At 33.8% G+C, this 13,614-nt stretch overlaps 1 protein-coding gene across 1 annotated transcript in view; it reads left to right on the forward strand.

Annotated features, from left to right (window-relative positions):
• The window catches only part of LOC106079500 (alpha-2C adrenergic receptor-like), a 146,033-nt gene that overhangs the window by 74,560 nt on the left and 57,859 nt on the right, over nt 1-13,614 (forward strand). The window lies entirely within an intron of this gene.

Consider the following 13,614-nt stretch of genomic DNA (forward strand, 5'->3'; position numbering starts at 1 on the left):
AAAGTCAACATTTTAATTGGACGTCTTTTACTGTTTCTAAAAAAATCCTCCTCTTCATCTACAACATCAACGACAGCATCAACTTCAACATCATCAACATTAACAACAACGACAACTTCGTTAACAACATCGTCAACATCAACCATAACATTATTAACAGCATTTTCAAAATCATCAACAACATCATCAAAAACATCATCAACATCAACAACAACATCCTTAACAACATCATCAACATCATTAACAACATTATCAACATCAACCTCAGCATCATCATCAAAAATTAACAACATCATTAACAACATCAACAACATCTTTATCAACATCATCATCAACAACAACAACATCACCATCAACATTATCAACATCAGCTGCAACATCATTAACGACAAATTCCACGTCCACACCAGCATCATTAACACATCATCAACATCAACACAAAACATCATTAACGAAATCATCAACACCAACAACAGAAACCCACGCTACCATAAGAACTTTGTTTACAAACACCAAAGACCAGGGAATAATTAGCTTTTTATGTCGCGTCAACCTCCACCATTTCTTCTAATCTCCTTCTCTCTAATGAAGATGTTTTTCTGTCTCTTTAATTCCTAAACTACTTTTTAGAATACAATTTTGAGCTGCGACAAACATTTTATTTCTGAACAATCTTTTAAAAAAATCTTATCTACGTGGCAAGAAAATGTTTGGAAATTCTTTTTACGAAGCTTATATCAACTCACTTTGTCTGTCTGTCTGTTTATCTGTCTGTCTGGTAAAAATTGTGTCCACGTTATTTCTCCACCACCAATTCCAGGTTTAAGTTGATATTTTGAACAATTAAAAAAAAATTAACAAAATAGTTACTGGCAATTAATTATTTTGTTTACTACCAACAAGGGAAGTTAATCCTTTAATATTCACGGATATGGCTAAATAATGTAGGGTTTTGTCCCCATAATATAGTTGTTGACATTATTTCTCCCGCACCCATTCTCGGATCAAGTTGAGACTTTACACAATTATTGTATCTAACAAAATACGAATTAATAAAAAAAAATAACCGTTAGTCAATTAATTATTGGTCATCAATTATTTTATTTGATATCGAACAATGAACATAACTTCTATATTACTGAGGGATACAGTTGTAAGTGCGGAGCTCTTTCCTTTAGATAAGCTTTGTTTTATTTAAGTTTTTTAAAATATATTTTTCTAGTATTGTTTTTAATGGACCTGGATATGATGTGAAATTTATTTGAAAATAGTCCGATATGTATAAAGAATACTATCATTCCATTGATTTTAAGTAGCGTCTCTTTCATTTGATAGCATTCTTAGTGCGATAAAAAAAAAATCAATCTCTTTTGTTGACTTGAGGGCGGGAGGTGGGGGGCAGAGGGTGTGTCTTGGAGAAGGCTTCCGTGCTGTTTTATGATGCTCAGCAAACACAACTCAGCTCAAGTTGGGATTCGAACTCTCGAGCCCCGTCCTCACCCTTGATAGATAGCCAAGTTGTATATATCACTCAGCCACACACACACACCCACAAGTATATAGGCTCTATTGATTAAGTGTTAAATTTATTTTAAAAAAAATAACGTCGATTCTTTTTGTTTATTCACACTAAGCAGGGCCGGTCCTACATATTGTGGGGCCCTATGCGAAACGGATTGCGCAGGGCCTATTCTGGGTTGTGATAAGGATAATATGTGATAATTAAGATTTTGTATTAGAAAATAAGTCTTTGCATTTTATTCATACTTTACTAAAAAAAACAATATCACTGTCAAATTAGCTTTACGAGCCATCTACATTTCATAATAGTTTTTCAGCAAAAAGCTGATAAACATTCAGATTTGCCTTTTAGATTTATTATCGACAAGCAAAATATCTCTTTTAATTTTTTTTAAGAGGTCGAGAAAGATTGAGATCTATATTTGTGTGCCAGTGACTATTAAAGTAAATTAAGAATTTGAACTTCTTGTTTTGGTTAAAATTCGCCTTATTATTACATTTTTATTAATTGAAAGCTGACAATGCTGTTTTTTTTTTTATTGCTAGTAGGATTGGCGTTATCCATATTGAATGACACCCAGAAATGACAATTTTGTCTGTTTTTAAGGAGATTTAATAATAATAATAATAATAATAATAATAATCTTTATTATCCGTAAGGAAATTTGTCTTACAATTTGTGCATTACACCAAACAAAAAACATTATAACTATAAGAAACGCCACTTGTTACGTCTTCATATTGGATGAGACTCTTTAGACATGAAAACGACAAATCACAATTTATAAATACTTTAATCTTTATTAATACTGAAAACACTTTCTTGTTCATATTCCTCCATTTTGATTCTTTCTTCCTTTCAACATGCAATCGCACCATTTCACATTCACACTAAGATGCGCACGTAACACCCCCCCCCCCCCCCCCTGTTTAACAAGTTCGATGCACATCGAACGTCCAAAATACAAATCACTGAATATATTATCAGACTATTCCAAGTTAAAAAAATCGGTAACATATAAAACCATAATGTAATAACTAAACAAAATCAAACACAATGTCATGTTAATACCAATACAATCCCAACATGAAATAACAATTATATTCATCACAATAATAACTGTTATTATGAGCAATTGAAACCACTTCTGTTAACATTTATCTATAAGTAATCATATTTCTATCAATACAACTCCCCACTCATAATTGTATGCCTGTACAAAACACCATCATTCCAGTCGTAATCAAATAGTTAACAAACAAAGTCTATCTTGCTCCATGCATATTGTAACAACAATATTCAATTCATTACACATATATTTATTCATTGTAGAATAGAACAATAAATAATGTCCATCATTCCTACCTTTTCTAATCATATCTATATAATTCTAACATTATTGACATGCCATCCTTTCCGCTTCCCTCCTTTGCAATGATGTCCCATTGTGATTCTACTACCTAATGAATTAGCTGTACTGTTTTCTAGGCTGCTAATATCCCTCTCTTTTCTCGTATACGCCTCTTCACTATTGTACCTTGAATCCTTAATTCTAATTAACTGTTGACACTGTCTTCTAATATGCCCCCTTCTCCCACAATTAAAGCATAAGATGTATGGATTTGTACGTCTGTATGTGGGCTTATATCGCTTTCCCTGTACCACTGATTGCCTTACTTTACTTTGATTTGGACACATTCCTATTGCATTGCTTTCTACCTTATCTGTTAATTCTTTCTTCTCGTGCTCTCTGCTACCCATGTCATCTGATGTATGAGATCTTATGTCTTCTTCCACATCCCCATTTCTACCTCGCGTAGACTTTATCCCATAATATTTCTTCCAATTCACAATCTCCCTTACTGAACATTTTTTCACCCCATGGATATTCCCAATAATTAACAAATCAGTTTTAAGTATATTTTAATAATTTCAGGAGATTTTTATGACTTTTTCGTATATTTTACAATTTCTGGAGAATTCCAGAAAACCTTTAATAATAAGTTAAAATGGTTTATTTTAATAATGTACACCTAAAATTCGCTCTGGGCCTAAGAAAGTGCGAGGCCCACTGTGGCCGCATAGGTTGCAGTGGCCTAAGATCTGCCCTGACATTACGTGTAGGCCTATTCTAAGCACAAGGTTGCGCTATAACAGTCAAGAAATAAAATATTTTCTTCTGGAACGCTATCTGAGGCTATTACAACACTTTGCCATCTTATGCATTTATTATGGTTCCATCCATCAAGTAATGACACCATCGTCTGCGATGTGCTTATTATTAATGTCATATTAACATGTCTTGGACATCACATGTAAAATCGTACTCTCTAATATTGGCCGCAGACGAACACGCTCACGCGCCATACCACCAACCAATCAACTGCCTCGATTCTTGTCACGTGTCACTTCCACTTCATTCGAGACAATGTGTCTATTATTTCAAAATCCCTTTTTTACATACGGGATAGCAATTAGTAGTTTCGTAAATCGAAATAGAATTAAATTGACTTTAATAGTTTTAAAAAGCTAGACAACACTTATCGAAGCGACGCACTTTAGTTGACGGAATTGAAACGCGACTTTTAGTGACGTCACAGATAGTCGGGTTGGGCTTGTTTATATGTTATTTTATTCCGCTGGTATCAGGACTTTAAGGTAATAACATCGATTATTGACAGAGACTCGACTGAAGACCTTTATGTATTAAAATTGGTTCGAATTGCTGAACAGTCCTGACTTAGTTCTTCACCAGTTCTTGTGGTGGTTTTGTCTTTGCACTGAGCTTGCATAAATTTAAAATACAACCACTCAACACTCGATGTTAGACATACACTTACAACATCAAGGCAACCATTACAGTTGGCTTTGTACTAGTAGTAGTTATATAAAAAAAAATTCATTAGTTATCGACTGCACACCCCGAAAAAAAAAGTAATGGTGCTACTAAACACAGGCACCTACTGTTAACTTTTTAATGTATTTTTTTGATTGATTTCGCTTAAAATTATAATTTTCTTCTGCCTCTTTTCCTTTAGGCCCACATCCGTTTAATTTCCATGTCCCTTCATTTCAAAACTTGGAAGTTAAAAAGAAATGATTCTATTCATTTAATAAGATGAGTTGGATTCAAACCAACGTTGAAATAATTGCATTGAATTGAACTTTAATGGAACAATTATTAAGCAGCAGCGTAACATGCCAGGGCACGGTTCTATGAATATATTGTTATGGCACAATAAGGAATTTGTTATTTGTTTCATAGAATGGGAAAAGTTTTGACTTAGAGACAATGACGCGACTAGAAAAACACAAGGCTAGGATTTAAGCAAGAATTGCGAAATGTAAACAGACTTGTTCTGAAGAATTTAGAGAGAGGCAGGTTTTATGGATGTAGAGATTTACCTTCATGACATTCGACAGTTCCCTTCTTTAGTATTTAACTTCTCGTTCGACATTGGCTATCAGCGTCAACTAAATTATATTCTTGACCTTTCATCTTTGTTATTTGATTTTCCATTTGACTTATCTGCGTAAATGAGTGGAAGCGCCTAACACTTGCATCAAATCGTTCGATAAATTTTATTGTGTCTGTCTGTCTGTCTGGTCAGATTCTTTTACACGTTTTTTTCTCCAACTTTACATTCTCGGATCAAGTTCAAACTTTGGACAATCACTCATTATCGACGACAACTCATAAATCAATCAAAAAAAATCAGTTAATTAATTAGTGTTTTATATAAAAAGGTGGAGGCGCGGTGGCTGAGCGGTAAGGCGCTTGGCATCCGAACCAAGGGTCCCGGGTTCGAATCCTGGTGAAGACTGGGATTTTTAACTTCGGGATCTTTGGGCGCCTCTGAGTCCACCCAGCTCTAATGGGTAGCTTATATTAGTTAGGGAAAAGTAAAGGCGGTTGGTCGTTTTGCAGGCCTCATGACACCCTCGTCAACCGTAGGCCATAGAAACAGATGACCTTTACATCATCTGCCCTATAGACCACAGGTCTGAAAGGGGAACTTTACTTTACTATATAAAAAAGGGAAATAAATCTAAGAGTATTGAAAAAGGGGCAGCAATTCAGCAGCTATTTCCCTTACGTAAGCTTTGTTTTTCAAAACGTACATTTTATTTTTGGTTTCTTTCATACACATTTTATTTAAAAATCTAATCTCTAAAACAAAAATTGCTCGAGATGGTAACAGTATTGCACGAACTAAAACTCCAGCAAAACATGTCCTAGATCAGTGGTTCTCAACCTTTTCAGCTGGGCGACCACTCTTTACAATCCCACACTCTGCCGCGACTCCCACCCCCTCCTTTCCCCCACTCTCAGACACAAAGCAATAGAAGAATAGACAAATCTATTCATTTTTTCGATGGTCTCTGGCGACCCCTGGCACATCGTCAATCGACCCCCCCCCAAGGGGGTCGCAACCCACAGGTTGAGAACCACTGTCCTAGAATATCTACTTAGGATGCGAACACGTTTTTCTTTACTGCCTATGAATCTTTTTTTTTTCTTTTAAAAGTTTTTTTTCCCAGTTGTCGTGAAAATCAATTGGGGTGGCTTGTCTGTAGGATGCCTGGTCCAATGAGCCTCCTTCACGTCATAAAAACGTGCAGGCCTGTCTATTCTTAGAACTACTCGCTCCTGATTTGGCTTCATTCACCTCTTTCTCCTCATTTCTTTTTTCTCTTAAATACTCTAAATGTTATGCCAAGCTGGAATAAAAATGTCGCCGTGTTTACAGAAAAGGTCAAGAGAAAAAACAAATATTAGAACATTTCGTCTTGAAAACTATTTTTTTTTCATTTTTGAATTAATAATAACAATAATATAAGAATAATAATATATTTTAATCCGAAACGTGTAAAATAATATACATATAAAAATTGTTTTTTTTCGGTTCGCAGAATGTGGGGTTGGGTTGGATTGAACCGGCGAAACTCGAGACGACAGTCTAGAGCGTATACCATGCCACCAGGCGGCTTTCTCTATGGTCAAAATCATTCTGGGTTTGATTTATTAGAATCAGAGGTGACAAATTTTAGGGTGGCAAATATGTATTTATGTGCAGTGGGTGGGAATATGATATTTTTTGTGTGACTGTCAGGCAATGTTAAGGGCATAAGATTCTGAGTTTGATTTTCGTCATGTATCGAGGTTTCACCAAAACCTTTGAAAATCTTTTGCTACAGTTTACAGTATACTAAAAAAAAAACAACCTCCCGTCCCCCCGATCAGAACATTGGAGGTTACTTGGAATGGGCCATCGGTCTCTGTTGAATATCCCCCCAAGCTGTCGAAGACATGTGCCTTGGAAATCCACCGGAAGTCAGGTTTTTCTCACGTTGTTATCTCATCTGTTTTCACCGACGGACATTCCCACCAGGGCGTCACAACGGGGTCACGGGAGCTGGAATCCCTGGCCGAAGTATGTCCAGACTTTTTCAAGCATAAAAGACGTCATAAGTCATATACATTTCTGTCAGATGTCCGACGTAGCTGGCGCCTATGATATAAATTACATATAATATAATAATAATACTTCATGTGAAAGGTGGCCACACTTTGTCACCAGTGTATCTATAATAAAGAAATGCCATTGTACCTTAGTGAACTGATCACTACATATGTCCCTCGTAGAGCCCTGCGTTCAGTGGAGTCAACGCTTCTAGTGGTGCCACGTTTCTCCCTCAAAAGCTACGGTCTGCTGGCTTTCTTAGTGCACGGACCAAAGGTTTGGAACTCACTTCCATATAATATCAGACAGACAACATGCTACACAGCATTCAAGAAGGACATTAAGACCTATCTGTTATAAACTATTTTAGATTAGTTTGTCATTTTAGCTCTCGTGTTCATGTTTGTAATGTTATCACAGCACCTTGAACCTACATTTTATTGTTATCAGCGCTCTATAAATCAAATTATTATTAAAATTCAAGTTAAAGTTTACAGCTAAACCCAGTTTCCGGAGACTCTAACGTTATTACTATTATTTCCATAATCCACTGTCGTAAGAGAAATAAAACTTTTTTCTGACATTTAGGAGTCTAATACCATCACAACCCAACCAATCTACACTTTGAAATCTTCACTAATCAAAATGTGTGTGATTAGATTTCTTTTTGTTTCTAATTTTAATCTCCTACACAACAACTAAATCAAAGAGACTCAGGAACTGTTTCACAGGCCAGGCTGACCTGGACGCTGACCTTGGCTAGGTTTATTACAGACTGACACCACCCAAGACGATGTCTGGGATAATCCTCGGTACGTGGCTAGTACCAGATAATGCCTGATTTATTCCGGTAAACTCCGCGGTCGCTGATCCCGAGACTGGATTCCCTCGTGAATCCTACCCAGCGTATATGATGCAGCCCAGAGATGAGGAACAGCCTGCAGTGTTAAGGGTTAATTCCCCTGTTGACGGATATATAGACATTTAAACTCGTTTTTCTTATAGAGAAACGTTTGGTCCGATATTTTCGATAGGCAAATAATAGATCTGCTAAAGTCAGTGCTGGAGTTAAGAGTATTAAAACAGGCATAAGATTTTACTGTTGGATTCTACATAGAGATAGAACGATATACAAACCTAAAAAAAAAAAAAAAACGCGATAAAACACTGAATCATAAAATACACATAAAGTATTCTAACCAGATAAAACGCATACAAGGACAAATTAATAAAACAAATATCTACCCCAGTAGCTAGGACACACTCGTAAAAGTCATATTTTTTACATTTCCACTCGTGAAAGAAACGGGTTGTCTGTATCAGTCGATGACTTAGTGGAGTGTCGATGTGTCATTATCATTGTGTTAACCAAGTAACGTGCGCTTTTGTCAAGATAAGTGTATATTATATTGTCAAGATAAGTGTATATTATATTGTCAAGATAAGTGTATACTATATTGTCAAGATAAGTGTATATTATATTGTCAAGATAAGTGTTTATTATATTGCCAAGATAAGTGTATATTATATTGTCATGATAAGTGTATACTATATTGTCAAGATAAGTGTATACTATATTGTCAAGATAAGTGTTTATTATATTGCCAAGATAAGTGTATATTATATTGTCAAGATAAGTGTATACTATATTGTCAAGATAAGTGTATACTATATTGTCAAGATAAGTGTTTATTATATTGCCAAGATAAGTGTATATTATATTGTCATGATAAGTGTTTAATATATTGTCAGGATAAGTTTATAATATATTGTCAAAATAAGTGTATATTATATTGTCAAGATAAGTGTATATTATATTGTCAAGATAAGTGTATATTATATTGTCAAGATAAGTGTATATTATATTGTCAAAATAAGTGTATACTATATTGTCAAGATAAGTGTATACTATATTGTCAAGATAAGTGTTTATTATATTGCCAAGATAAGTGTATATTATATTGTCAAAATAAGTGTATATTATATTGTCAAGATAAGTGTATGTTATATTGTCAAAATAAGTGTATACTATATTGTCAAGATAAGTGTATACTATATTGTCAAGATAAGTGTTTATTATATTGCCAAGATAAGTGTATATTATATTGTCAAGATAAGTGTATATTATATTGTCAAGATAAGTGTATACTATATTGTCAAGATAAGTGTTTATTATATTGCCAAGATAAGTGTATATTATATTGTCATGATAAGTGTTTAATATATTGTCAGGATAAGTGTATAATATATTGTCAAAATAAGTGTATATTATATTGTCAAGATAAGTGTATAATATATTGTCAAAAAAAGTGTATATTATATTGTCAAGATAAGTGTTTAATATATTGTCAAGATAAGTAAATAATATATTGTCAAGATAAGTGTATATTATATTGTCAAGACAAGTGTATATTATATTGTCAAGATAAGTGTTTAATATATTGTCAAGATAAGTAAATAATATATTGTCAAGATAAGTATATATTATATTGTGAAGATACGTGTATATTATATTGTCAAGATAAGTGTATACTATATTGTCAAGATAAGTGTTTATTATATTGCCAAGATAAGTGTATATTATATTGTCATGATAAGTGTTTAATATATTGTCAGGATAAGTGTATAATATATTGTCAAGATAAGTGTATATTATATTGTCAAGACAAGTGTATATTATATTGTCAAGATAAGTGTATAATATATTGTCAAGATAAGTGTATATTATATTGTCAAGACAAGTGTATATTATATTGTCAAGATAAGTGTTTAATATATTGTCAAGATAAGTAAATAATATATTGTCAAGATAAGTGTATATTATATTGTCAAGACAAGTGTATATTATATTGTCAAGATAAGTGTTTAATATATTGTCAAGATAAGTGAATAATATATTGTCAAGATAAGTATATATTATATTGTGAAGATAAGTGTATACTATATTGTCAAGATAAGTGTTTATTATATTGCCAAGATAAGTGTATATTATATTGTCATGATAAAAGTTTAATATATTGTCAGGATAAGTGTATAATATATTGTCAAAATAAGTGTATATTATATTGTCAAGACAAGTGTATATTATATTGTCAAGATAAGTGTATAATATATTGTCAAAATAAGTGTATATTATATTGTCAAGATAAGTGTTTAATATATTGTCAAGATAAGTAAATAATATATTGTCAAGATAAGTGTATATTATATTGTCAAGACAAGTGTATATTATATTGTCAAGATAAGTGTTTAATATATTGTGAAGATAAGTGAATAATATATTGTCAAGATAAGTGTATATTATATTGTCATGACAAGTGTATATTATATTGTCATGATAAGTGTTTAATATATTGTCAGGATAAGTGTATATTATATTGTCAAGACAAGTGTATATTATATTGTCATGATAAGTGTTTAATATATTGTCAGGATAAGTGTATAATATATTGTCAAGATAAGTGTATATTATATTGTCAAGACAAGTGTATATTATATTGTCAAGATAGGTGTATAATATATTGTCAAAATAAGTGTATATTATATTGTCAAGATAAGTGTTTAATATATTGTCAAGATAAGTGTATATTATATTGTCAAGACCAGTGTATGGTCATGATCAGTGTATAATATATTGTCAAGATAAGAGTATATTATATTGTCGTATAGGGACGGAGAGAAACGGACAAACACGGTTTAACTCTTTTTCTCCGTAATTTTTTAACACATTCTGGTGGAATCAACGTTGGTATCGTCAGTTAGGAGAGAAAGAGTTAAACGACTAAGGAATAGGTGAAGGTGAAGAAATATATTTAATTTGACACTTCATTTTCTAGACAATACACACATTTGAGAACCGCTGATGTTGAACCTTGGAAAACGTAAAAATTGATTCCTTTTTTTTGTTAAATATCTTAATCGACTAGACGAATAAAAAAAAAAAAAAGCAACTATAATCTACATGTTACTGAGAAAAGTTGAAATAGTTTGTGACTGGTGCACACGAGGTGGAGACGATCCAGTCAACAGTGCTATCATGAATGCTCGAGTTCTGAAATTTCATCAGAAATGTAACCGACGTGCCGGAAGTAGACTTAACAACGAATCAACCAATGTAATTCAAGGAGACAATTGTTGAAGGGATAGTTATCATGTTTGTTTTTCTATTGACACCGTTTACTGGACAACTTCTTATGACATTGAAAAAAACAAATATTTTCGTTTATTGTTTTTGTTCATCGATTTTTTGAGCGTCTTTCAAAGTGGTTCTATTGTTTTCATTACAAGTGGACATCGAGTATACACCAGGTTGTTTTATCTATTGGTCTGGGCAGCTGCCTCTTGAAGACAAGTGGGCTCCACCAATGTTGATTCTAGCTTCGAAGTACGAATCAAGCTGCAAGATATAAATCATACACATTAATAAATATTTCTTTATACTTAGGCCTAAAAATGTTTGTCGGAATAAAGCGGCATTCTTCCAAACAAGAAACGACTGGAATGTTTATTCAAAAAGAAAAACTCTGACGCTTGTTGAACTATCCGCCAACATTGTTGTGTGTTTTAGTTTTTTTTTTACTAAAAATGTTTTCCGTTGAAAAAAAAAAGGATTTCTTTTTTGTTATATTTTTATGTGTTGCAATGAGAACTGCGCCGCTAAAACTGGGCTCTTAATTCTAAATTAGAAAAAAAAACTAGATTTAAAAAAAAGAAGAAAAAAGTCATTTATTTTGTAATCAAGGGGGAACAACAGATAAAAATACACGAGTGTTATTATTCATTTTTATCGTTTTGTTCATCTTTCTGTCCCTCTTTCTTTCTGTCCCTCTTTCTTTCTGTCCCTCTTTCTTTCTGTCCCTCTTTCTTTCTGTCCCTCTTTCTTTCTGTCCCTGATTCTTTCTATCTTTCTCACGGTTAGGGTTCGTCTCTCTGACATGTTTTGTTCCGCCAATTTTTCTACCTTTCTCTCTGTCTTTCTTCTATACATCTAATTCTCTGTCTTTCTTTCCGTCCACCTTTCAATCTTTCTTTCTGTCCTTTATTCTTTCTGTTTTTATTTCCAACATTTTTGTCCACCTTTCTGTCTGTCTTTCTTTCTGTCCACTTTACTCTGTATTTTTCTTTCTGTCCATCTTTCTCTATGTCTTCCCTTTAGTCAACCTTTCTCTATCATTCTTTCTGTCCACCTTTTTCTTTTTCCTTTAATCCACCTTTCTCTGTCATTCTTTCTGTCCACCTTTCTCTCTGTCTCCCTTTAGTCAACCTTTCTCTGTCATTCTTTCTGTACATTTTTTTCTTTTTTTTCTTTAGTCAACCTTTCTCTGTCATTCTTTCTGTCCATCTTTCTCTGTCTCCCTTTAGTCAACCTTTCTCTGTCATTCTTTCTGTCCACCTTTCTCTGTCTCCCTTTAGTCAACCTTTCTCTGTCATTCTTTCTGTCCACCTTTCTCTCTGTCTCCCTTTAGTCAACCTTTCTCTGTCATTCTTTATGTACAACTTTTTCTTTTTCCTTTAGTCAACCTTTCTCTGTCATTCTTTCTGTCCACCTTTCTCTCTGTCTCCCTTTAGTCAACCTTTCTCTGTCATTCTTTCTGTACAACTTTCTCTTTTTCCTTTAGTCAACCTTTCTCTGTCATTCTTTCTGTCCACCTTTCTCTCTGTCTCCCTTTAGTCAACCTTTCTCTGTCATTCTTTCTGTACAACTTTCTCTTTTTCCTTTAGTCAACCTTTCTCTGTCATTCTTTCTGTCCACCTTTCTCACTGTCTCCCTTTAGTCAACCTTTCTCTGTCATTCTTTCTGTACAACTTTCTCTTTTTCCTTTAGTCAACCTTTCTCTGTCATTCTTTCTGTCCACCTTTCTCACTGTCTCCCTTTAGTCAACCTTTCTCTGTCATTCTTTCTGTACAACTTTCTCTTTTTCCTTTAGTCAACCTTTCTCTGTCATTCTTTCTGTCCACCTTTCTCTCTGTCTCCCTTTAGTCAACCTTTCTCTGTCATTCTTTCTGTACAACTTTCTCTCTGTCTTTCTTTCTGGCCAATTTGCGGCTTACCCTTCTGTCAAACTTTCTGTAAACCTTTCCTTTTCTGTCAAAAGTTCTGTACCATCATCCGTTAATCTCTCTGCGCTCTTTCTGCCAATATACCTAAGAGACACCCGGAGGACGTAATCATCTTCAAGTAACGTCAGTATTTTATAAGAAAGATAAGATAATCTTTAAGCGGTTGTGTGTGCTCCACCACAGAAGTGACTGGATAAAAATGTTTAGTGCTTTAAGACTTTTTATTGAAACTACCAGATAAGCGGCAAGTTTAGGGACATCAACCCCCATCCCCACGCTACACACACATACGCACACACACACCCACGTGTAAAGTTAAGTAGTGCTTAATGTTCGGCTAGAATGATGTTGACCATTAACCGGACCGGGCTGACCAGACAGCGTAACATCAGATCGCTTTCTGTCTGAGTGATTTCAACTGAAATGGGAATAGTTTAGGCTATCTGAGTGACCGAACGTTTGGAAGTAACGAAATGAAAAAAAAAAGTCCTGCAAAAGAATAAAAATTGTACAAATCAGTATTCTAGTTACTCTAAACTGTTCAGTTCTACAGGCCTACTAAAACAT

The sequence above is a fragment of the Biomphalaria glabrata genome, chromosome 1 (assembly GCF_947242115.1).
Source record: "Biomphalaria glabrata chromosome 1, xgBioGlab47.1, whole genome shotgun sequence".
NCBI classification, from domain to species: domain Eukaryota; kingdom Metazoa; phylum Mollusca; class Gastropoda; family Planorbidae; genus Biomphalaria; species Biomphalaria glabrata.